Genomic DNA, 27,149 nt, shown 5'->3' on the forward strand with positions numbered 1-27,149 from the left:
GTGACCACACACTAGCTCAAAGGAGATTTGTCCCTTCCTTGGTGAGAGGTAGACTCTGCTCATAAAGGCACAAAGGGTCTGCCTAAACACAGGAATGGGGTTCAGACCCTTATTGACCAGAAAGGACACACCGCCACCACCATAATCATAAAAAGTCTGTTGGAAAGTAAAACGGAATTTAATTGCATGTCAGCAACACCATCTTGGTGTTCATAAAGCTGCACAACAGGCATTCATCTACCCTCTCAAGGTCAGTACCATCCATTGAAGGTTTACTTCCAAATCCATATGTTACCCCTACTTTATTCAACAATGATTTACCCCATGTCTGATATGAGCAAGGTGCAATTCCAATGGTTTATTTCCACTATCTATATTTCCAGTATCTCCACTTAAATGCCACCTATTAGTACCTTAAAGTGAACAAACTCCAAATCTGACCACTGACCTTCATTTACTCTTTGGTAAAAGAAAAGGATAAAGATAACAGGACCCATCTAATAAAGAGATTATAAGGTTTAAACGGGATAAAGCCTGCAACACTGTGCATGGTACATAATTAGGGATAAATGCATGGTACATAATTAGGGATAAATGAACATTAGTAACCTTTATTATTATCCTTCCTTGCCTCCAGCTTGGGCCTCCCATGACCCCCACATCATCATAAACCCACCTGACCCAGGAGCGGTTTTTATCCTTCAAGATTCAACTGACAAACCACTTATTCTATAAATAAGAATGGCTCTGAAGGAGAACCCTCTGCACTCCAGCGCTGAGGCAGGACCTCTCTGGCTTCACATAATACTTCCTACTCCCCAGTCACAAAGCTCCAGCCACACTGCCCCTCCTTCTGTTCCTTAAACATCCCAGGACATTTGGGGCTACAGGACCTTTTTTTTTTTTTTTTTTTTTTTTTTAGTCTTCTCTGCCTGGAGGTTTTTTCCCAGATCTTTACCCTAGCTGAGCCCTTATCATCCTTCAGGTAAGAGCTTCTCTCTCTGTACTCTAAAAGAATTTCCTTATCACTTATCTAAGCACACCCAATCTCAACCACTCACTCTATTTCCCCAACTCATTTTTTTGTATTACTGTCTGCAATGATTCTTCTCTGGATGTGGTGAGGTCTATCTCTTCTCCATTAGAATAGAAGCTCAGTGATCTAAATTATCTTAGCTCTAGCACCTCAATAAAAGATAGGCAGGTAGATGGATGGGTGGATGCATTCATGAATCAATAGACATTTCTGTCATTCTATTATACCACTGAAAATCTAGAGATGCCTGGGTGGCTCAGCAGTTGAGCATCTGCCTTCAGCTCAGAGCATGATCCCAGGATCCAGGATCAAGTTCTCATCAAGCTTCTTGCAGGGAGCCTGCTTCTCCCTCTGCCTGTGTCTCTGCCTCTCTCTCTCTCTCTCTCTCTCTCTCTCTGTCTCTCATGAATAAAGAAATAAAATCTTTTAAAAGAACACGGAAAATCTAAGTGACTATCTGCTTAATGTCTGTGTCATATTAGAATATGAGTGCTGAAAAGCAGACTGGGTTCCTATATACTGAGTGCCTAAAATTATGACACATGCCTCCTGCTGACTTAATTCAACTCATTTCTGTGTGTTACATGTTCTCACTGCCATGATTCTCCAATTCAGTTGTTCAGTATAATCACTGCTTGTCCCACTTTCTCTACTTTCCCTGTGGCAGATTAAAGATAGCCACAATTCCTTTGATCCACTCCCACTGAGAAGTGGGATCTGGTTACTTTCTCCTTGGATCTGGGCTGGTTTTAGTGATTTGCTTGACCAATAAACAACATGGCAGAAAGGAACTACTAGGACTTCCAAGGCTAGGTCATAAAGAACCTTGCAGCTACTGTGTAAGTCTCTTGGAACGCTCATTATCAGAACCTATTTGCCATGTTGAAACACATAAGAAACATGAAGAGTCTATGTTTAAGAGCTCCAGCCGACGATCCCAACATCAACTCTCAGCCAGGCAAGTGAGCCATCCTGAATATTTGGCCCAGTTGAACTTTCAGAAAACTACAGCCCTAGCCAATAGGTGACTATAAGCCACCCAGTCAACCACAGAATAGTAAGGGATAACCAATTGTTTTAAGTCACTAAGTTTTGGATAGTTACTGGGCAACAATGGCTAACAGGAATATTCCCTAATCAATACCAAAGTAAAGAAGTAATGACAGATAGACCAGTATACATGTTGAAAAAGAAAGAACAACGGGAGCTGTGTTCTCTGGTCTTAGCTCTGCCAGCAGCTAGTTGTGTGGGTTCAGGAAAGTCATATAACCATTTTAGGTCTTATTTAGGGAAATATTTTAAGAAATAATTTGAGAAATTAGACCAGGTACCTGTAAGTCTAAGTCATTTTCATTTTATGTGCACATTTTAAAATTTGTTTTTATTAAAACTTTATTTTATAATTAAATAATATTATTTAATTCATATTGTCTCGTAGGAAGAGTGAAAGATAAATGTCACCAATATCACAGTTTTGCCTTGGGTCAGTCCAGCCTGATAGGTGAAGGAAAAACAGAACATCAGATTACCATTCTAGAAGGATTCTTTAATGGTAAAGTCTCAGGCAAAACAGAGTCAAGAAGCTGAACTGCCGAAAATTAAGATGAATCTTTTAGAAATAGGATGTTGACCCCTGGTCAAGTAACAGGAAGGGTTTTGTGGTTGTATTGTTTGGCTTTGTTTTGTTTTGTTTGTTTTTGCTTTTAAAAAAGGGGTTTGATTATGTTAGCAAGTTGCTTGTGGTACAAGGAGAGCACCAGGATTCAAGGAAGACTGATACCACTTCCAGTGCTGATATCATAATTCCAGGATTTTTTTAGCCTTCCCCTTTGTTTCTAAAGCAGAAACCTGATTATGTGGTCTCCCTGCTAAATATTTGTCATGCTCCTATTGTCTATAGCAAAAAGAACAATTCAAGTTCCTTATGCTTTGAGCTCTTCGTGTGGCCCTGCTCCTCCCTCATTACCACCACCTCTTACTGTCTAGAACCCTGCCTGGTCACACAGAACCACAAGTTCTTACTGTGATGCCGTGCTCCTTCTCCTTCATGATGCTCACCTCCTAAATGGCAGGGGCCAAGTAAAGGTGTTTGTGCAGGTTGCATTTGTTGGCTTCTGTATTACTCCTGTCACTTCCTGTTGAACTTCCCTGAACTGTACTGCCCTTGGATGAGGAAATGATTTAGAAGGAGATGGCTTTAAGATTGCCCTCCTTTAGGATAAGAGCCTGGCTTTCCAGTGATCATTGGCCATGCAGATGAGGTTTGGTATAACTGATTCTCAGTGCACCTTCCTCAGACTTGGAGACTCCCTCCCCATAATACAGCTGACAGAAATTCTTTGCTCCTTTCTCCCTCACAGCCTTGCCAGATGTTTCCCCTCTTAACCCTGCAAACAAGAGAACAAAGGCTGATGTGCCCCACTGTGTGATGCCATGCTACCTCCTCCTCTGCTGCTAGCATCAGAAACACTTATACTCATTCTCAAGTCTCTCTTCAAATGTTTCCTGTTCTTGGAATGAGCACTTAACACAGAGGTCAGTCCTCAAGTGAGGAGTAGCTATTTTTTACATCATTTCCTCATCCACTTTTAAAATCATAAAAATAATTTTTGGGTAAATAAGATATACCCAATACAGAAAAAAAAAAAGATCAATCCGATACAAAATCAAAAAAGTATTTTTGATCAAAAATTCATTTTATCCAGCTTCCTTGTATTTGGCATGCATAGCACTCACTGCCCGGTGGTTTTCAAAAATACCCTAAGAATTTCACTTTCTCTTTAGTTTGCTCAATAAATTCAGCATGTTTCTCTTTTGGCATCTTAGATGTTTTATTCTGAGCATGTTTATGAATATAAAACAGTCACAGTGTCTAAGTGTTGTGGGAGTTTATTATTTTTTTTTTTTAAGATTTATCATAAGAGACACAGAGAGAGAGAGAGAGAGAGAGAGAGAGAGAGAGGCGGAGGCACAGGCAGAGGGAGAAGCAGGCTCCATGCACAGAGCCTGATGTGGGACTCGATCCTGGGTTTCCAGGATCACGCCCTGGGGTGAAGGCAGCACTAAACTGCTGAGCCACCCGGGCTGCCCCTATTATGTTTTTATACATTAAAAATACTCTTATTTTAAATGCCAAAAAATGCATGAAAAATTTTATGATGAAGGACTCTCTCCCATCTCTGTCCCCTGGCCACCCAACCATCTACCAATTTTTTTGACATTAATATATTGTTATCCTTCTCTAGAGCTAATCATTTCCTCCTTCAACCATTGTAATGTCTTTTGTTGGGGGATTAATTAAAATATTGCGATTATTGTTCTCCACACTTGCCTGCAAGCATCTTGAAAACAGAATGAGTCTCATTTATCTTTATGTCATTAGCAGGTGCTGCATGAGGCACACTAAGGACTCAATAACTGTTTCTGGAACTGCGTAGATGTTGCCATCCCTGCACAGATCTTAGTAATTAAAGGAATCAATAAGCTGTGGGTCCTGGTGGAAATTTGGGAAGCCAAGGGATCAGAACCCACCATATCTATGTCTCTTTTCTTCCTATTTCCAGAGCAGCAAGCAAGGCTCATGCTGCCCCATCTCCTCAGCTTCAGACACATTCCCTGCCCTCCCCTCACACCACCCAGAGCAGAGGACATGACCAAGACAGGGAGCAGGCAGTCGGGCTTGATCTGGAGCTACGGGCTTTGGTTCTTGTTATCACATCTGGTTCTGGTTATCACTTCTGTTCTGTGCAGATAATGTGAGAGAGACCAAGAAAAGGCCACTATACGGCCTTCATGTTCTGCCCTAGGCAAGAGGCGGCAAGAGGTTTTCACTAGGTGAATGAGCAAATGAGCACACTGTTCATGTCCCACGGACACTGTCCACTAGGATGTCTGGCTTCATCAAAGCCCTGAAGGTGACTCTGAGACTATTTATTCCTCCTCCAGGAAGTATTGTTGCGGAGACAAGGCATCAAAGAGGGAATCAATCATAAGAAGCTTCTGGAGAGTTTATAACAATTGGCATTTTTTTTTAGTTTGTCCTTTGTTGTTTTCTCAAAATGTTAGAGAAAATAGACATAAAATAAATTGGTACTATGTAAAGCATAGAAGGACCTGTAAGTTACAGCTCTGGGTCATCAATCAGTATGTGCTCATTTTTTTCACTCCCTCAGAGTAATAACACCTTCTGAGGGTAATGGCTCAATCTTTCTTATTCCCACCATCCCTCCCTGGCTTCTCTCCAACAGAGTCTCTGGATGAATGTGGGGAAGAATTGCATGGTCTTATAGCAGTGGAGGGAAGGCAGTGAGTGCCAGAACCTATGCCCAGGTGCCAATCAACAGCTCTAGTGTGTGAAACAGTCATTGAGCCAATACTAGGAACCAGCTACATGTGGAAGTCTATCCTTCTCTAGCACTGCCTGGCTCAGCTTTCCTCTCTGCTGAATCACCTGACCACAGAACAGCCCTAGGATGCTGCCTCACACTCTGTCTCACCTGTGCTAGATGGAACCCCAGTCTCTGACAGGAAGCAACTATTTTCCCATCATGACAAACCCTATGGCAGGACTACTGGCTTTCAACTCAGTATCCCCCACAAAAGGAAGCCCAAGGTTGAATAGAGAATCCAACAAGATCTTTTCCTGGCTGACCCTGGCAGGTATCTCCCAAGCAGAGAGCAGGGCAGAAGCAGGCCCCTGTCCACTTCCTAGGTATCCCTCTCTCTGCTTTCCAGTATATCTGCTGTCTGGGTCAAAGTCCAAGGAATAACCACCAGTATGCACATTTGCTTATCTCTTCCTCCCTGGTCCCCTTTATACAATCTTCTACAACAGAAGATGCAAATCTCCCTTCTTTGCTGTCTTCATCAGTGCCCACTGAGGACTCATGGTTAATCCTTAATGGCAGGATTCTTCTCAGCTCTGTAAGAGGATCTCTATTTAGGCAGATGGATGCCAGAGGGAAAAAGTTGTGTGGGTGGAACGTGTCAGAAGAAGAGCACATTTTTCTTTAAAAGGAAGACACTCCCTAACACTGTCTGGGGAATTCTGCAGAAGGCACCCTTTGATGAGGTTGAAAGAAACCCCCTATCCCCCAGAGAGAAGCTGGAGCCAGAATCCCACCCTGTGTGTCCCTTGCAGCAGACAGTGGGTGCAAGTAGACTGAGGGCCAACTTTCAGATGGAAAGGAAGGCTTAGTGTGTCTGGTAGATCGTGGGTACCAGAATGCTCTGTGAACAAGCATTCAGCTGTCCCATTCTCGCCCATTGATGACATCTGGCCCTGAAGAAGCAAACTAAACTATTGCCCCAAAGCCTTGTCAGCAGGTTAATTTTAGGTAACTGAAAGGTGAATTGGAGGGTGATTGTACACCCATGAAGTGAGTGCTCCACTTGTACAGAGCAGACCCCCACTGTGTATTGCTAATGGTCCTGGGCCATTAAGCTTGACCTGACACCATTGTGGAAAACACAAAACCTTTCTACTTCCAAAATAAAAGAACAAGAATATCTCCTGGATTGTGGATATTCTATCAGGAAAAAATAGAGTCCTGCCTGCCAATTCTCCTTTGAAGATGGACGGCAAAAGGAAACATAAACCTAAAACAAAGTCTATAAATCACTTTAAAAAATAACTATTTCAAGGAGGGGTTATGAAGAGAATGCTAGAGATGGTAAGAAAAAAAATGGGGTATGTTGCAAATCAGCTCCTCTTTTATGCACCAAAGTTCTGGTTTATTACAGAAGTAATTGTGGGATGCAGTCATCAGAAGTAGAATTGCTGAACTCCAAACTAGAGTCCTGGCAAGAGAAAATGTCCCTAGATTCTCTCAAAACAACCGGTCTTGTTAGGATCTAGGTGAAATATTCAGGGAAGAACTTCCCAAAAAGAAGAGAAGGTGGGTCGGTGGTCAGAGTGTGTGAAGCCACATTTTCTTTTCTTTTTTGTTATTTTTTTTAAGTTTTTATTTAAATTCCAATTAGTTAACATACAGTGCAATATTAGTTTCAGGTGTACAATTTCATGATTCAACACTTCCACACAGCACCCAGTGCTCATCACCACGAGTGCCCTCCTTAATCCCTGTTACCTATTTCACTCATCACCCTGCCCACCTCCCCTCTGGCAACCATCAGTTTGTTCTCTATAGTTAAGAGTCTGTTTCTTGGTTTGCCTCTCTCTTTATCCCCCGTGATCATTTGTTTTGCTTCTTAAATTCCACATGAGTCAAATCATATGGTATTTATCTTTCTCTGACTGACTTATTTCACTTAGCATAATATACTCTAGCTCCATCCGTGTTGTTGCAAATGGCAAGATCTCATTCTTTTTTATGGATGAGTAATATTCCATTGTGTGTGTGTGTGTATATATATATATTTCTTCACACATCTTCTTTATCCATTCATCAGTCAATGGACATTTGGGCTCTTTCCATAATTTGGATATTGCAGACAATTCTGCTATAAATACTAGGGTGCATGTATCCCTTCAAATTAGTATTTTTGTATTCTTTGGGTAAATACCTACTAATACAATTGCCAGATCATATGGTAGTTCTATTTTTAACTTTTTGAGGAAACTCCATACTGTTTTCCAGAATGAAGCCACATTTTCTATCAAAGTTGGGATGACTATAGCTCAAATGCACCTTCCTTCCTCACTATAGGGAAGGTGACAGCCCAAAGGAAGAAGTAGAAAGGTCTGAATCAACAGAGTTGAGTTTGAATCTTGACTCGGTCACTGCTGAGAACTTGAAGATAGGGTCTGGGAGACCTTCAGAGAAGCCCTTCAGGGCACTCAGCATCACCAGTGACAAAGAACCTACAAGATTGAGTGGAATTAATTGTGGAGGAAGATGAGTTTTCCCCTTAGATTTGGAGGATAGAGGGATAAAAGCAAAAAGAGGCATGAAGAATAGAGCTGAGCATGATATCTCCCAACTCCATTCTATGCCAACTTCCACCCTCAAAAGCTGAGAGTCAAAGAAGACTTGGTGCCAGGCTGCATCTCTGTAGGGATTTCCGTTTGACACTCCTTTGTTATGTGTAGACCCCATGCTAGCAGTTGGGGAGAAAATGGTGAAGATCAAATGTGCCCTCTTTGTCACTGTGACTACAGGATAGTCCTCCTGCATAGACATGACCAGGCTGTGAACTCTTTATTCCATCCACTCTCACAGCTCCTCTACCTGCATATGCCCCATTCTCCCTTTATCAGCTTGAGGGAGGCCATGTTTTCCTGTAGCTTTCCCAGCACTTAACCTTCTAAGATTATTTTCAGCTCTGATGTAAAATAATTTTCAGGAGGCACGAGGGTGGCCCAGTCAGTTAAGCATCCAACTCTTGATTTTGGTTCAGGTCATGATCTCAGGGTCATGAGATCAAGCCCCATATCAGGCTCTTCACTGGGTATAGAGCCTACTTAAGATCCTCTGTCCCTCTCCCTCTGCCCCTCCCCTGCTCTCCCTCTCTCTCTCTCTCTCTCTCTCTCTCAAACAAATAAAGTAAAGTAAAATAAAATAAAATAAAATAAAATAAAATAAATTTTCAGAGCAGCCTGGGTGGCTCAGTGGTTTAGTGCCACCTTCAGCCCCAGGGCCTGATCCTGGAGCCCCGGGATCAAGTCCCACATCGGGCTCCCTACGTGGAGCCTGCTTCTCTGCCTGTGTCTCTGCCTCTCTCTCTGTGTGTGTCTCTCATGAATAAATAAATAAAATATTTTTTTAAATAAACATAAAATAAAATAAATTTTCAGGGAAACATTCTTTCCCTGGTTACTCAGAGTGCTGGCGTGTCTCCCTTAGGTGCCCTTTCCTTGTCACATGTGTTATCATACCTATTAAAACAGCTGTGATTATTTTTATCAACTTATCCCCAGTCCAAGAACTTACAACTGACAGCCCAATCCCAACCCTCCCTTTTTCCTGTGGGTTAACCTAGTGGATAAGTGGATGAATTCAGGGTAGATCTGAGAAATAAAGGCTTTGCCCACCAAAAGAAATTCTTGGAATGGCAACCACATTCAGGGCTGACAGTAGTTATGCTTATTTAGCACCAAGGAGAAAGCCCACTTCCTGGTCCAAGAACACCACCCCACTCCTAGTCTGGACAAATCTTCCTCATAGACTCACAGTGCCTATTGTTTTCTTTTATATCTGTGCAGGTGACCTTGAGTAACTATTATTGAATGTGATAATACAGATAGTATAATTATAACTTATGACTATTAGTTGCCTTCCCTCTAGCTCCGCTACCTTTAGTCTAAGTCCTCATAATCTTTCACACTTCTTGAACTTTCTTACTCTATGTTTGGGATGTATATATGTGTGCACATTGTATTATGCATGTGGTATGTATGGAGGGTGTAGGTATACATGCAGTATATGTAGAAGTATGTGTGTATATGTGTGGTATGTGTATATGTGTAGTGTGGGGGGGTAGAGTGTGTGGGAGTGTGCAGGGGCTGTGTGTATGGTGTGTGTGAGATGTGTATGTGGAGGGGAACGTGTACAGTGTATGTGTGACAGTGTAGTATGTGCTAGATTCTGATTGGTAGAAACCTTGTTTTTTAAAACCAAGTTCAGTACAGAACCTAGAGTATAGTAGACAGGGTGGCACTTGATGGGATGAGCACTGGGTGTTATGCTATATGTTGGCAAATTGAACTTCAATAAAAAAAAAAGTTTGAATGTTGAATTAAATTGAGACTTGTAGTTTATTATTTCCAGTTCTGAAATAGAATATGAGCATGTGAACACTGTCATGAGCATGTTGAAAGAGAAACTTGCCTTGGCCAGATCTTGACTAATGCTCTGGTCATCTCCATGAGGGTCTTCAGTGTGTGTGTGAAGGTGGCTACAAATAGAACAGTAGATATTTCTGCCCTTCCTCTCATCTAGTAACTACCATGACATTTTCCAGCCATCTCAACAAATGGCAAGGGTTGCAATGACGCAGATACATAAGCTGTAGCAGTGTTTGCTCATGTATGAGGATGAGAACATGTGGACAACTGCAGAGGTCAGGTTTACCTACTGCCCCTGTGGCAGGAGGTGTTTTAAATCTCAGGGAACAGTAGGAAGACTCATGCATTTCAGAACCCATGAATTTTAAAGGCTTGGGGAGCCACTAGTGGGTTAGCATTTCCCTTTTCATAATTATTTGATATTTATACATGGGGTAAAGTTCTAGAATCATTGTATCTCTTCCCGCTTGTAGCTACACAAAACACTTAACAGACATCTATCTTACCTTTGGAAATACCTAACACAAAGCTATGAGCTTCTTTGATAATTTTTATATCTATGTAGCTGTTGGAAGTTCTGAAAATTTGAAATAAATCATTACGAACTTTCAAATGAAAGCATCAGTGAGAATATCTCTGGCATCTCATGGCTGTCATAATTGTTGTCACCATAGATTTTATATACACAATCTCATGATATCTTCCCAATAACACCATGGATAGTTATTATTCATTTCTTCACACGTGGAAATTGAGGACCAACACATCTGAGATCACAGGTCCTGGCAGCCAGATCTGCCTGCAGATTTCATCCTCTGCCCTTGTTTGAACAAATTTGCTAAGAGCACACTAAATAGAAACTCCTTCACTGGGAAGGGTATTTGTTACATAACAGGCAACAAGTGACACAAGTCTATGGGTCTGTGGAACCAAGGCTGGAAGTGAGGTAAGGCTTATCTTCCTCCGGGTCACTTAGTAATAATCTCATAATGAAGGGAATCTAATGACTAAAAAGGACAGTACTTGACACACACCCTTACCCACCATGCAATGTTTCTGCCTCATCGAACATGCCCCGTGAATGCATAACTTTACAAACCAACTTAGTCACGGTATGTCTTTTCTCATAATTGGATGGTTCTTCTTTCTATATGTTGGCCTCCACTTGGACAAGATGTAATTAATTTCTTCCACATGCCAACTGCCACAGACATTTCTTTTCAATCTTGGACTATATTCCAACATATTTCCCAGTTCTGTCAATTTTGAATCAATCCCACATTAAGGCAAGAAGCCATCAACTGTCTCACTAAAATACCTCTGAACAACTCCCTTCCCACATGATATCAGTCCTCAAATAGGTTTACTTATCCAGGTATACACAAACCTAACTTTGAGTTTATTATTTAATAAGTGATAGTATAAAATGTGTGCTAGGTGTTGGTTATCATGAAAGTGACTAAAATAGTTAAAGCAGTGAACAGAAACATTAAGGGTTAATGTCTTAAACTTCAAATACCCAAACAAAATCCAACTCTCTCAGACCAGTGATCCTGTCAAATGAATACTGGACTCATTTAAAATAACCTTGTCTTATGGTCATATACCTACCAAAGCAACTGATAATTATGGCTTCATTTTGTTGGGGCTTACAATCATTTCTAAAAATCCATTATGTTGGGCAGCCTGGGTGGCTCAGTGGTTTAGCACTGTCTTCAGCCCAGGGCCTGATCCTGGAGACCTGGGATCGAGTCCCACGTCAGGCTCCCTGCATGGAGCCTGCTTCTCTCTGCTTCTCTCTCTATCTCATGAATAAATAAAAATCTTTTTTAAAAAAATAATAAAATTAAAAAATAAAATAAAAATCCATTATGAAATACTTCCTGAGATCATTGTCACTCACTGCTCTGTTGTTTGAAGAAGCCATTTTATTAATTTTTATTTTCTTGTGCTTGTGTCTGGTTTAGGTTGGGACTCATTTATCCATCTTGTTTATACTAACACATATTATTTTCTCAAGTGTCTGTGATAAACCCCCAATGTTAATGAAAGTGACCTTATCGGGGAGATTGGGGTATATTTTTTAGCAAAGTAAATATTGAGCTTATGGGCCAAGAGAAAGAAAGGGGTTTATTGGCTGGGTATGGCAAAGTGGAGGAGAGATTTATAGAGAAAGGGAGCAGCAAATGTCAAAGGCCCATTGAAGAGACCATGGCATAATACAAGGGCAACTCCCCCAAATCCAAGAGTATTTTTTGGACCACTAAGAAAAAAAGTGGTTATATATAAGACTAATATGCAAACAAATAAATATTCACTATGGACAACCAAATAGAAAATGTGTTTTAAGAAAGAGGATTGCATTTACAATAGCAAGAGACTACAAAATCTGCTGAAAAATCCAACAGAAGAGGCACAAATCTATTATGGAAAAGTTTTTCATGTTTTTTTAAAAGACATAGAAGAAGACCTAATAAGTTTGATTGGACACCATAGTCATGGTTGTAAAGACTTTAATATCATATAGATGTCAATTTTCCCTTGAATAATTCACATGTGCAATGAAATTCCCATCAAAATTCCAAAGAGAATTTTCATGGAACTTGTTGGAGTAATCTTAAAGATCACTTGAGAGAGTAAGGGCAGAAAATAACCAAACAATTTTGAAGCCAAAGAATAAAAAGAATATGATGAAAAACTGATATACTATACCAAATACCAAGATGTATGAAAAAGCTCTCATGATTAAAATAGTATAGCATTCACCTAGGACCAATTTAACAAAATAGCCCAGAAATAGACTTTTACATTTATGGGAAGAACTTGAATATGACAGATGGCATTATAAATCAGTTAAGAAAGAATGGGCTATTTAATAAATATTGCCATGACAACTAGTTATGTGTATGGAGAAAGAAAAATTATCCCACATTATATCAATTGATTCCAGATAGACTAAAGATTCCACCACTTGTAATCTTTAGCAAATCGTTTAGCTTCCGCATCCCCTGGCTTCCTCATCTGTAAAATGGGAATAATAAAAACAGTCCATAACTCCTATGATTGACATGAAAACTAAATAAGGTAATTATTTGTAAAGCACTTAAAATAGTATCTGGCACATTGAAATATTTGTTAAATGAGTAGATTAAAGCCAAATGTTAAAGACAAAACAGAAACTTTTGGAAGAAAATATATGCACATATCTTTATGAGATCAGCAAAAGTGATATTTTTTTAAAACTAGATACAAAAACCATGAACATAATGACAAAGATGAAAGAATTGGACTACATTAAAATTTACACATCTCTACAACTAAAGATAGCAAAACTAACATTTAAAATCAATCCAGGACTGAGAGAAGACATTTGTAACAGAATGAGAAATATAGAGAGTATATAAAGTGTTCCTACAACAAGAAAAATAAAAATAGAAAATATGGACAAAGGCTATGAATAGGAAGTTTGAAAAAAAAAAAGAAATTCAAAAGGTCAATAAATGTAGAAACTGGCTTTGAAGTCACTGACTACAGGGAAACACAACTTGAAATGACTACATAATATCCCTGATAGCCAGTAGTCCAGCAATCCTTGGAGAAAAAGTAGAGAAATGGAAATGTTCATACCCTGCTCGTGGCATTATAATTTAGACAACCATGTTGGGGAGAAATTAGGAAATAACCAGTAAAGCTAAGGTTTAGCATACCCTCAAATCCAATATAACCCTCCTACCGTGATCACTAGCTTCTCACACAGGCTCTCCATTTCCAAAGTGGTAACTCCATTTTCCCAGTTGGTTAGATAAAACTTCTTGGAGTCATCCTTGACTCCTCTGTCTCCCTCACACCACGTCTGATTCCTCAGAAAGTCAATTGGCTTTATGTCAAAACATATCTAGAATCATACCATGTCTCACCACCTCCACTAATGACCTCAGGTCCATGTCCTAATCACCTCTTTCCTGAACCACACAATAGCCTCTTACCAGTCTGTTTCCACTCTTGATGCTTTTTAATGTATTTTCAGCCAGAGTGGTCCCATTAAATTCAAGTCAGATCAAGTCACCCTTCAGCTCAAAATCCTCCCTTGGCTCTCCATTTCATTCAGAATAAAAGCCAATAATACCAAGTGGCCACAAGACCCTCCCCCCTCCCCCCAGGGTCTAGGCCCCATTCTTCTCTGGCTTCATCTACTCTCTCAGCCTCTCCCTGATCCCGCTGCTCTAGTATATTGACCTCTGAGCTGGTCTTTGAATTTGGGGTATACTTCCACTGCAGGGGTTTGCACTTGTGGCTTCCTGCAGCTAAAATACTTTCCCCCCATAATCCATACCTCTTTGATAACCCTACACAATGATATTTTCAAACAAAGCCTTTCCTGGACAGCTCTATACAAATTCCAACATCACCTCCCCACATTCCTCCACAAATGCATATATTCACATAATCTATAACCTTCTTCCCCACCTGATTATCTTCCTGTTTTTCCTTGCATTCTTTCTTTCTTCCTTTTTTGGGGGGGCAGGGAGTGGGGGACTGGGTAGTGAGAGGGAAGGGTATCTTTCTCATCTCTTTCAAATGTAAGCTTTGGAAGGACAGGAGTTTTTGTCTCTTCTGTTCACTATGATATCCCTTAGAACAGTACTCAGTATATAGTAATCACTCAATAAATCTTGCTTAAATAAGCAAATTACTATATACATTATATAGCTACAATCTTCCAAGCATTGTTTTAGAGCTGAGAAATAGAAATAGAGGGGGAGAAGAAGAGGCCTCATCCTCAGAGAACTAATAATCTTTAGGGGGAAAATGAGCTAATACATAAACATATGGATATATAAGTTAAAATAATTAAGGATGTTTTGGAAGATTATTCTGTTTTTCCACTCCACAGGCTGGGGTTTTTTGTTTTGTTTTTGGTTGCCATATTAACTGTGAAAGTGTGTCATCCACCTCATGAGGATAAAGCATTTCTTAGTATTCTTCCTTGCTCCACTAGAACTACCAGCCAGATTTCAAGAAGTCAGAAATATGTGTTTCTGTCCTGTGTTCTAATGTCAAAGGGGATTTCACTTGCTCCATTGATGACTATAAGCCTGAGTGACAAAGTGGAAAGCTCCTGCCTCTTTCTGTAAACACAAATCAGCCTTCCGGATTGACAATGCTTTCAAATCACTGGAATGTCAACATCTATCCACCTGGTGGAGAGATTCTGTGGGAGATGGGGTTTCTTGCCTTCTTTGGTTCATGGAATTCCATGAGTTTTTTATGGCTAAAAAAGATTTCAGAAGCCCGCCTTGCAATGGTGAGATGCAGATGGCTTTGGAACATAAAGCCCCAAATCGCCAACTTTTCATCATTTCCTCCAGCCCAGCCCTAAAACCACAGTCGGTTGCATTTAAAAAGTAGGTGAAAGATCTTGGGAAAAAAGCCACAGAATGCTTGAAGATTACACTGGATGAAATGAATTATCTTTATTGAACCCAGATATAGAGAGGCACTCGCCCATAAGGAATTCCACCAACAGGCCAGAGAGCATTCTGTCTTGGAGGGGCACACCCTGAACTCTACTCTTATGTAAGTAGAAGGTTTTGTCTTTTCACCTCTTTATTTGGCAGCAACAGATCTGGTTTTCATTGTCTTTGCCACATGTTCTCTCCTTGGTGTATGTTGCGATTGTTGACTTATACAGCATCAAAAAGAAACAAAACAAATCTCCAAACAGCAGAATTTGGCCAGAGCCAAAAGCAACTCGCAGAGTTTGAGCTGAACTTACTCAAAGCTGGGCAAGAAGACAGAAAAATGCCTTTTGTTTGAACCAAAGACTGAAGCCAAGGCATCTGTGTCCAGAAGTTCTTGTGCATGGATGAATCCCCGATCCCAACCTGCACGAAGCCAGCTGGATGAGGCTTTTGGCAGCTGTGTCTCAGAGAATCGACGCAACAACCTGCCTTGCTTCAGCCTTCGAGTGTCTCTAGCCCCATGGAGCTTGGAGAGTTCTAACAGATTCCCTCATCCATGGCAATAGATTTCAAAAGTTGAAAATTGTGCTCACATTCCAGGAACACTGCATCCATTAACTCAGTGACACATTCTATTACTCTACTAATTGCATCAGCCATAATCTCAACTGCCCAAACATGCCATGCCTGCCAATAAGACATTAAATTTTAAAAATCTTAGTTTCCCCATGTATCAGGCCTGGTAACCAGCACCCAGCTCAAGAAACAGAATGGTGCCACAGAAACTTCCTTCGTAGCCTCCTGCTCCTTGCATTGCCAAAGGGAAACACAGTCCTGTCTCCTAACAGCATAGATGAATCCACAATAGACTATTCAAATCACAATTACCTTATTATTCTATGTGCAACCATAAGTTACTTATATTCCGCATCTTATTCCCCATCCCACTGGCTTTGTTCATTACCCATTTATAGGCAGCAGAGCTGAGAGACATGAATCTCAATGGCCAGGGTTTGATTCCCAGCTCCACCACTACTTACCCTCGTGACACCTCTGTTTCCTTATTTTTAAAATGAGAGCAACAAACTAGGATTATTAGGAGGAGCAAATAAGATAATGTGTGTAACACTATCACTTTTGGCACATAGGAAGCAACCCATAACTTCTTTCCTTACTTACTTCCCTTCTTCCTTCCTCCATCCAGGCCTTCGGATCTTCCTTTTTTCCTTTCAGTCATTCATTCTTTTTAGTTTGTTTTCCTCTACAGTATCCCTGGAAGTAGCTCCTGGCACTTCTTCCCTTTGGCAACTGCCAACACAACCAGTTCCCAAGGGCAAGTCCTTGGCAGCTCTGGAGCTCCTGTTCTGTTCTCACACCATGTCCAGAGATCAGTTCATAAGGGGCAGACCCTCACCCCATGGGGCAGGGGATGGCTGCAAGGCCTACAGCTGTCACCCCACCCTTTAGGTGTGACTACCCTCTCCCAGCCTCTAGCTCCAATGAAGCAATCACTGAATGGCGGCTTCTCCCCTCTCAAAACCCCATGCCCGGATCCTCATCTCCCTTGTGTTTCTTTCCAACCTAAATGGTATTGTCATGACCCCATATTCCCTGGGCATTTCCCCCCTCATCTCACCCCTCAAGACCCCAAATTCCCTGGGTATTTCCCCCCTCATCTCACCCTTCACGACTCCACATTCCCTGGGCATTTCCCCCCTGAGCTCACCTCTCAACACTCATATCCCTTGGGCATTTCCCCCCTCATCTCACCCCTCAAGACCCTATCTATATTCCCTAGGTATTTCCCCCCCAGCCCACCCCTCAAGACCCCATATTCCCTGGGTATTTTCCCCCTCAGCCTGCCCCTGATGACCTCACATTCTCTGGGCATTTCTTCCCACAGCTCAGTTTCTTTCCAGGTTCTTTCAGGTTTGTCACCTTTAGATTTCTTAAACTCTCTCCCTTTCTACCTACTCCCACTGCCATAATTCATTCCAACATTTTTCTTCCTGATTACATACAATGTCTTCATAACAGACCCTGCCTCTGACTGGAGTCCTCATCAATGCATTTCAAGGTACAAACAGAGCAGTCAAGGGCTGATGAGATCTGCCTTTCCTCCATCCTTAAAAATCCCAGGTCCCCTCCCCCCTTGGTGCCTCAGCCCATACCTGTGATTGTCAGCCTGAAGCCCAGCTCATCTCCCTCCCCAGGCCTGGCCTATGAATCCCTGGCCCCAAGTGACTGCCTGGGGAGCAAGTTCCCCTGCCAGGGCCCACATGTCCAGGGATGGGAGCTCAGTCATGCACAGCTTGTCTCTGCAGCCCTTGCTCCTGGTCTACACATAAGAGAGCAGGTGACTAGGCAGTGCCCATTTTCCTGGCCTCTCTTACTCTCTGCACATGCTGAGCTATTACAGTACCTTGCCCGGCAGGGTGGGGACATGGGGACATGTAGAAATGTGAGGAACAGTACATGCCTGGCATCATAGTCTCACCAGCCAAGGCTAGAGCAATGGTTTCAGGGCAGCTGTGTGGGCCAGCTGTCTCCGTACTCAAAAACACCCCTACCAGGGCCAGGCAGTGAAGTGGTTGTCCCCAGCAGGCTCTGTTCCATGCAGTCACCCAGTAGCCTGCTGCCCCCTCACCTCCCACCAGCCTGTGAGGCACCAGCCTTCAGAAAGTGAGCTCTGAAGCCCCTTCAGTCCTACATGTGGCCTCACACACAGGGAAAGAGGGCACTTCTCCCAACTACTAGAAGAAAGAAAAATCAAAGAGAACATAAGTCATTTAGCAAAATGCAGGAAACATAAATGTCCATTCAAAGAAACACAAAATAGAGAAAGAGGATGGAAGTAAGAGCAAGTGTATCTGTTATAATAATATATGTAAACGAGATTTATTCAATTGGAGTAAAAAGTTACCATGTACTACAGGAACGAGGAGGGTTTTTAGCAAAGCAAATCAGAAAGGTTGGAAGAGAGGGCAGAGGCATACCAGAGAGCAGAAATAAAAACAAACCAGGGCCTTCCCTATTAAGATCACAAAACTAGTTCAGTTTAAAATTTAAAAGATATTGGGGTGACTGGGTGGCTCACTCGTTTGGGCTTCTGCCATTAGCTCAGGTCATGGTCCCAGGGTCCTGGGATTGAACCCCAAGTCGGGCTCTCTGATCAGTAGAGAGCTTGTTTCTCCCTCTCACTCTCCTTCTGTGCTCTCAAGTAAATAAATAAAATCTTTAATAAAAATAATATTTAATAAAACTACAGTTTAAAAGGCATTAAAATTATACTAAAACCACATTATAATAATGAAGTGTATAATCCAGGAAAAAAATTGACTGTCATAATCCATTATGTATCCAATAATATATCATTAAGTATCAAGCAAAAAAATGCTATAAATGGAAGAAGAGGACACTGTTGTGCCCGAGATTGCAAATCTGAGAAACCACCAAGGAGCCGACACCGATGCAAAGACACGAGGGTTTATCACAAGCTTGAGCTTGGGTCCAAGTATATCTGACACAACGGAGCAGGGACTTGGACCCCAGGCTAAGAGGCGTAGCAGCTTTATAGGGGCCAGTGGCCCATGGGATTGTAACATACGCAGAAAGTTGCACAGTCATGTCCGTCCGCACGCAGGTGGCCAGTTGAATCGCAATTTACCCTATAGTGACCAATTGAACTGGCCTATCACTCTGGTCGGAATTGGCGCGCAGTTTTGGCGGGCACAAGGCAGGGTTACATTTTTATGAGCCGATTTCCGGTAAGGGTGTGCCCAGCGGCTTGACTAGGGTGGGGCAGCGCCTTAAGCCATAAGCAGGTCATGTGGGGTCATATAGGAGATGGCGGGTGTAGCACAGAATGGAGTTAGTCCTGCTCTGCTGTTCCAGGGGTAGGGGATTTCTGTTAAATTTCCTGGGTCCCACAAACACCTCCTTATAGATGCTCTCATTATCAAAAATAGCTTCCCCAACTGCACAGAAAAGGAAACCAACAACAAAATGAAAAGGCAACCTACTGAATAGAAGAAAATATTTGCAAATCATGTATCTGATAAAGGGTTAATATCCAAAATATATAAAGGACTTATACAACTCAATAACAAAAAAATAAACAATCCAATTAAAAACCAGGCAAAGGACCTAAATAGACATTTTCCAACAAAGACAGAGATGACCAACAGATACATGAAAAGATGCTCAACATCATCAGTCATCAGGGAAATGTAAATCAAAATTACAATTCTGGTGAGGATGTGAACAAAAGGGAACCTCTGTGCACTGATGGTAGGAATGTAAATCGGTACAGCCACTATGGAAAACAGTAAGGAGGTTTTCAAAAAATTAAAAATAGAACTACTCTATGATGAGCAATTCCACTTCTGGGTATTTATCAAAAAAGAAAAAAGAAAAAGAAAACATTAACTCAAGAAGAAATATGCATCCCATGTTCATTGCAGCACTATTTACAATAGCCAAGACATGGAAACAACCTAAGTGTCCACTGATGGATGAATAGATAAAGAAAATGTGATAGATAGATACATAGATAGATAGATAGATAGATAGATAGACAGACATTGGAATATTGCATTCAGTGATTTTTAAAAATGAAATCTTACCATTTGCAACAAGATGGAACTTGAGAGTATTGTGCTAAGTGAAACAAGCCAGGCAGAAAAAGACCAATACCAAATGATCTCACTTACATTTGGAATAAAAAAAAAAAATTCAAGCTCATAGACTTATAGATTTGGAGGACACAGATTGGTGGTTGCCAGGGGCACCGGGAGGTAGTGAGCAAAAAGAGTCAAAACATAGGACATTTGATGGGGTGAGCGCTGGGTATACTATATGCTAGCAAATTGAATTTAAATTTTAAAAAATATAAAATAAAAATAAAAAATTAAAGTGCAAACTTCCAGTTATAAGATAAATCTCTTTTTAAAAAAAAAAAGTAGGTTCCAATGCAGGGCTTGAACTCACAACCCCGAGATCAAGTCCTGAGCTAAGATCAAGACTCCAGTGCTTAACCAACTGAGCACCCAGGCATCCCAAGGTAAATAAGTCTTTTTCTTTAAGTTTTACATGGGGATGTAATATATAGCATGATGACAATAGTTAATTACACCAAACTGTATATTTGAAAGTTGCTGAGAGAGTAAATATTAAAAGTTCTCATCACAAGAAAAAAGCATTGCATGCCTGAAATTAATATAATGTTGTATGCCAATTATACTTCAAATTTTTAAAAATAGCTTCCCTTCCCTTCATTTGCTATGCTTTTGCCCCACTTACTTTTGTTATTGGTAATGATCAGCACTTGAAATTACATTATTTATGTTTATTTGTTATCTATCTCCTCCCAGTAGACAATAAATTTCACATAATTCCCAACATCTACAATCATCCCTGTATGCTAAGCATTCAATACGTATTTATTGAATGATTCACTTAATAACAATATGAGAAAAAAAATTACCCGAACTGGAAATACGAAAGGAAAACTTATTCTAACACAAATAACATTAAAGCAATTGTTAGAAAATATTTGTTCAATTATCTGGTAATAAATGAGAAAATGTGGGGAAAAAGTAAGTTATCAGTATTAACATAAATATAGGTTTAAAAAAAGGTTTAGTATTTAGCTGGCCAGATAGGTAGATAGTTAACCAAATACATTCAGACAGATCTTTGAATACTTTGTATTATTAACTTTAAAAATATGATTGAAAAGTTAACAGCAAGCCCAATGATTAGGTAGATAATCATATCTTCAGCTTTGATAGGTTATGCAATATTTTTTTTTCCAAAATTATTATGTTATACCCCCATCAGTAAAGCATTACCATTCCTATTGTATCAACAGCTGGTATGGTCATACTTTTCATTTTTTGCCAAGTTGGAGGATTTAGAATAAAATTCTAAATTGTGTTTTAATTTGCATTTCCCTGATAGCTAATGAGGTTGAGCATTTTCCATATGCTCAATGAGTTCCAATATTTCTCTTGTGCAAAATACATCTTCAGTTATTTTTTTAAAGATTTTATTTATTTATTTATGAGATACACAGAGAGAGGCAGAAACATAGGCAGAGGGAGAAGCAGGCTCCTCACAGGAGCCCGAAGTGGGACTCAATCCCTGGACCCCAGGATCACGCCCTGAGCCAAAAGCAGACACTCAACCACTGAGCCACCCAGGTGTCCCTTCAGTTATTTTTCTATTGGGTCCTTGTCTTCTTGGTTTGTAGGTTTATTTATATGTATTAAATACTAACCCTTTGTGGTCATATCTATTGGGAATATCTTTTCTCTTTGGATTGTCTATTCATTTTCTTCATGGTACCTTTTGATGAACATAAGTTCTTAATTTTAATGTGGTTGAATTTATTAATCTTTGTATTTCTGGTGTGTGCTCTTTACATCTTGTTTGAACAATCTTTCTGAACTGTGAAAGTCATATATATGTTCTTCTAAAAATTTTTAAATCTTGCTTTCCACATTAAATTTACATACAAATTACTGTAATATAATACTGTTCTAAGCATTAACCGGTTTACTTCTCTAACGAACATCAGGTAGGTATAATTATTATCCCATTATCACATTTTACAAATAAAAAGACAGGTCACTGAGAGGTTAAATAACCTGACCACAGTCATATAGCCAGAAATGATGGAGAGGAAATTTGAATCTGATTTCATGCTACTAACCACTATACTGGTAAATTTCAAATTTCTTATTTTAATCATAATTTATAATGCTATTTTTGATGCACAGAAACAAAACAACTTTCATACATGGATTTTGTACCCATTATCCTTGCTAGGCTTTCCTAATTCTCCTAATTTCACTGTGTATTCTGTGGGATTTAACATATAGATGATAGTATTACTATCATATTTATAATTCTTCCATTCCAATTTTTATTCATCTTAATTAGTTTTGTAGTTTAACTGTGAACCTTTCAAAGTCTTTATATAGAACTAGAATTTCCAGTTCCTTAAGCATTCGGTCAAACTGCTTATAAAATTAACTAGGCCTGGTATTTTCTTTAAAGATAATTTTTTTAACTTACAATTTATGTTTCTCTTGTCCATAGATTGATTTCTGTTTATTATTTCATCTTGAGACGGTTTGGGTCATTCATATTTTCTGTAAATTTTTCCACTTCACCTGGTTTCAGATATATTACTGTAAAATGTTCATTATATTCCATTTTAGTGTCTTTTAAATCTTCATTCTAGTTTGTGATTCTGTTCTCTTTCATTCCTGGTTGATTTTGTTAATGTCTTCTCTTTTTTCTTATTGTCTTACCAGAACTTTGCCATTTTTTTTAACTTTTCAAAAAGATAAACTTAGTGTTGTTCATCCAATCTATTATATCTTTGTTTTTTACTCCATTCATTTCTACTCTTTAGTATTTATATTCTTCTATAGGCTAAAGAGTCTGTTTTTATCCTTTTCATTTTAATGTAGACATTTAAAGCTGTAAATTTCTCTCTAAATATTAGTTTAGCTTTAACACACAAGTTTTGATATGTAGTATCTTATGTTTCAGTCCTGAAGAATTTTCATTACAATTTCTTCTTTATCCTATGAGTTATTTAAAGGTATGTTTTTAAACTACCAAACAGATGATGATTTTATTAAATATCTTTTGAGGTTTGATATCTGATTTAATTACACTCTAGACTCAGAATCTTGCCTACATAATATTTATTAACTCAACTCAAGTTTAATATATCTTCCTAGAAGTATCAATAGTCATCCTTTGTAATGCATTTTTCCTTAAATCTTCCTTCTGGTACTGTAACGTTAACAAGTCTCCTTTAGTTAGCATATACCTGGTATAGTTTTTCATCCTTGTTTTTTCAAACTTCCAGTGTTCTTATGTTTTAGATGGGTCTCCTAAACAGTGTATGGCTAGATTTTGTTTTTCTGGTCTGATATGCATTTTTAAATAAACAGAAGATATCATTTACATTTATTATGATTATGGATATTTTTACTTATTTCTACCATATTATGTTTGTGCTTTTTTATTTGGCTTTCTTTTTTCTATTTTTTTTCCTTTAATTTATTTTCCTTCTTTTAGAGTAATAGAGGTTTTGGGTTTTGTTTTTAATTTCTCATTTCATTTTTCTATATACTGCCTTGGAAATTCTGTATTCATGTCTAAAAATTTAAATAATTATTCTTTAAATTTTTACAGATAATTCTAACTGACGTGAAAGCCTGTATCTCCCACCTGTCTCCTAGAAAAGTTCCTCTACTATTGCCTGATTTTTGCATCTAAGAAACCAGCTCTAGATCTAGTTGACATTCCATTGGAGGTACCATATTTCATCAAAGCCAACATAAAACCAATTGTTGAATATACCATTTTTCTATTTTCTATTGAGAAAGACAAAAATATTTCCAATTAAACAGTGACACAATGTTTTCTTGTTCATAGATTATGAATGTAAATGCCTTAAATTGTTAAACATTCCTTTTAGATTTGATGAAATGTGGTGGCAATATTTTGTTCTCTATCTCTTAGTATTTAAGATCTTTTCTTTTCTTTGAGGTTCTGGATTTTTCCTATGGTGTTTCCCAGTAAGGATTTTTTTTTTATACTGCCTCAGTTTTCTTGAGCTTTCTGAACCCAGGGATTGCACTTGTTTTCCTTTATCCCTCCCTCCAGTCAGAACCAAGATCAAGTCAGTCAAGTATCTATCCCAATTCTCTTACTCAAGACCAGGGGGCAGTAACATTTTACTGTGGAGGGCCAGATAGTAAATATTTCCTGCTATATGACCCATTTTTTCTCTCTTGCATCTACTCAATCCTGCTCTTGTTTTGCAAAAGCAGCCATAGATGATACATTAAAAGAACAGGTGTGGTTGTTGAAAGGGATCCCTGCATATCATCCCAAATTATGCCACATTAGCATACAGGTAATTTTGAGCTAAAAGATATTGAAAAACAGTAAATGCAGAAAGAGTTCTCTGCACTTCTACTTTCTGTTCAAAAGCAGGGCATAGGGACACCTGGATGCCTCAGTGGTTGAGCATATGTCTTTCCCTCAGGTCATGATTCTGGGGTCCTGGAATCAAGTCCCACATCAGGCTCTCTGCAGGGAGTCTGCTTATCCCTCTGCCTATGACTCTGCCTCTCTCTGTGTGTCTTATGAATAAATTAATAAAATCTTTAAGAAAAAAAGCAGGGCATAAATTTCCTTTTGTGAAGATGTCCCCTTTCCCCACTTCTGTACCAAGAAGTGTTGATGACTCTTGTCCTTGAGGATGACAACTTGAGTCTGCATAAACAAAACTTACTAACATTTATCTTCCACTAATTTCCCCATATATACACCTTTCCACAATTCACCACACCTAAAAACCCAAATACCTTTTCCTTATCATTTCTCCAAAATTTATTGTTCTTTGTTAAAATGTTATATAGGTCTCCCTATATTGATCAGCTCTTTGGATTTTCACTTCTTTCTTTGAAACTCCCATGTGCATATGTAATAAACCCTTTTCTACTGTTAATCACCTTTTGTCAATTTAATTCACAAAACCCAGTCACTGAAATTGAGGGTAGATTTTTCTCTTCTCCTACACTGTGTTCCAATAAAACTTTAGAAAATCGGGTAATAGGCTGGACGTGGCCTATAGGCTATAGTTTACACACCCTTCTCTAGAATCTAGAATTGAATTGCCCAGTATGGTAGCCACTAATTATTTAAATTTGTGGCCATTTAAAGTTAAATTTAAATTAAATTAAATGTACATCTTAGTTCTTCAGTCATACTGGTAACATTCAAGTGTTTAATACCCGCACATAGGTACAAATACAGAGCACTTTCATCAGAGCAGTTCTAATGAAGAATGCTGCTCTAGAGAATGAGTATTTTCCCAGGTTTATCCACTGAAGTTCTTCCTTATGTGGAGCTCTTTAATTGCCTTGGAATCTTGATTAGACCCCAGGATTTCTCTTTTGTCCCATTGTGAAATCTAGAAAAACCACCCCCAGGTCTGACCCTTTATAGGGGTTAACTGCCTGCCTCCACCACATGCCCAGGGCAAAAACTCAGTGAAATTTGCTCATCTCTCCAGCTCTGAAGCTCCTCATCATTTCTGGCCACTAAAGATGTTCCTTATTTTCAAATGTGTTTAACTCGCACTTAAAAATGTTTTTCAACATTTTATTCAGCATTTTTAGATGTTCTGTACCATATGGTCTTTCCAGTTATCTAGTCAGTCATACCTAAAAATGGAAATCACATTACTGTGTTTTGCCATACAGCATGTTTTTCTTTCCTTCCTTCCTTCTTTCTTTCTTCCTTCCTTCCTTTCTCCTTCTTCCTCTCATTTTCCTTCACTTACCTTCCTCTTCTTCCTGTTTTCCTTTCTTCTTTCTTTCCTTCCTTTTTTCCTTCCTATTTTAGAAAGTATGGGGAGGAAGTCTGACTCCTATGACTAACTGGAAAGTCTTTCATTCTTAAGAAAAATTATTACTCAGGCAATACTACAAGGGATCTGACCTAATTGCAACAACTTGACACCACATTCCAAATACTGGTTGGCATTTGAAATAAGAATTGCAAATGGCTATTTCCAGGAATTCTGTTTCTTTTTTATTTTTAAGATTGATTGATTGATTGATTGCTTTTAAGAGGTGGGAGGTACAGAAGGAGAGAATCTTCAAGTAGACTCCCCACCGAGCACAGAGCCCAATGCAGGGCTTGATCCCAGGCACCATGAGATCATGATCTGAACCAAAACCAAAGGCTGGACACTTAACCAACTGAACCACCCAGATGACCCCAGGAATTATTTCTAATGGGTTGGTCCTTAAATGGTTAAACTGGTCACTTCTAAGGAATAACTGGCCAGGGTCTAATTGAAGATGATATGAAAGAACATTCTATTAGTGAGCAAATTCTTAGTCCTCTGGGAGGATTTAAAAGGAAGCAAAATGGAAGCCATTCTAGGGGGCAGAAAACAGTACCTAGTCCCAGTGGGACCAAGGTTGGGATGCAGCTGAGCTTCCAGTATCTGGGCAAATAGTGAAAGTTGGGAGAAGACAATGGAGCAGTGAAATATCTAGAAGCTAATAGACTTGAGATAAGTTAGGAAGTGGTCTCATCCCTGGGGAAAGTCTTGTGGACCCAAGCAAGAAGAACCTTGCTTTCCTTCTTTCATTTGGAAATTCGCTGAAAGGAGATAGTTGTGTGAAAACATATGAGAAAAACCAACCCTTAACTTAAATTCTAGCATTTTAAGGTTTATTATGGTTTGTATTAATCAAAATTCTTTATGATCTATTTCAAGTGAGAAATAACCAACTGCTCCATAGGATGTTTACAATGTAGGAGAGGGGTACATACTAGATAAATTATATGCTTTCCACAGTAGTTATTATTTTGAATATCTACTCCCTGCCAGGGACTGCACTAAGCACTTCACATATACTAATTCTAATCCAAAAACAAACAAACAAATAAAAACAAACAGAAAAGAACTTACAAGGTAGATAATATTTGCCACATTTTATAGAATCAACTTGGTATTCTTATGGCAAAAATATTTCTGGTGAGAAGATAAAGTCATGTATTTGTGAATTTTTAAATCACCAATTGAACTCTTTTGCAGTTAGATGTTTTCTAGAAAATGCAACCAAACTATAGTACTCACTTGCAATGAACCCTTATCTGTAATCCCTGGGCTTACCACTGTTTGGTCTCAAAGTCCTAAAGGGAGAACTGGCCTCAGGGACACACTGCAGCTCTCAGGCACTGTTTCAAGATGAAAGCTGCTGTTTTCCCACTCCTTCCTCTCCTTGGAGTAGTGGAGAGCTTCCAGATTCTTACTGAAATCAGAATGGGCATATAAAAGCATAAGTTGGCAAAA

This window comes from Canis lupus, chromosome 28, assembly GCF_003254725.2.
Source record: "Canis lupus dingo isolate Sandy chromosome 28, ASM325472v2, whole genome shotgun sequence".
In the NCBI taxonomy this organism is placed as follows: domain Eukaryota; kingdom Metazoa; phylum Chordata; class Mammalia; order Carnivora; family Canidae; genus Canis; species Canis lupus.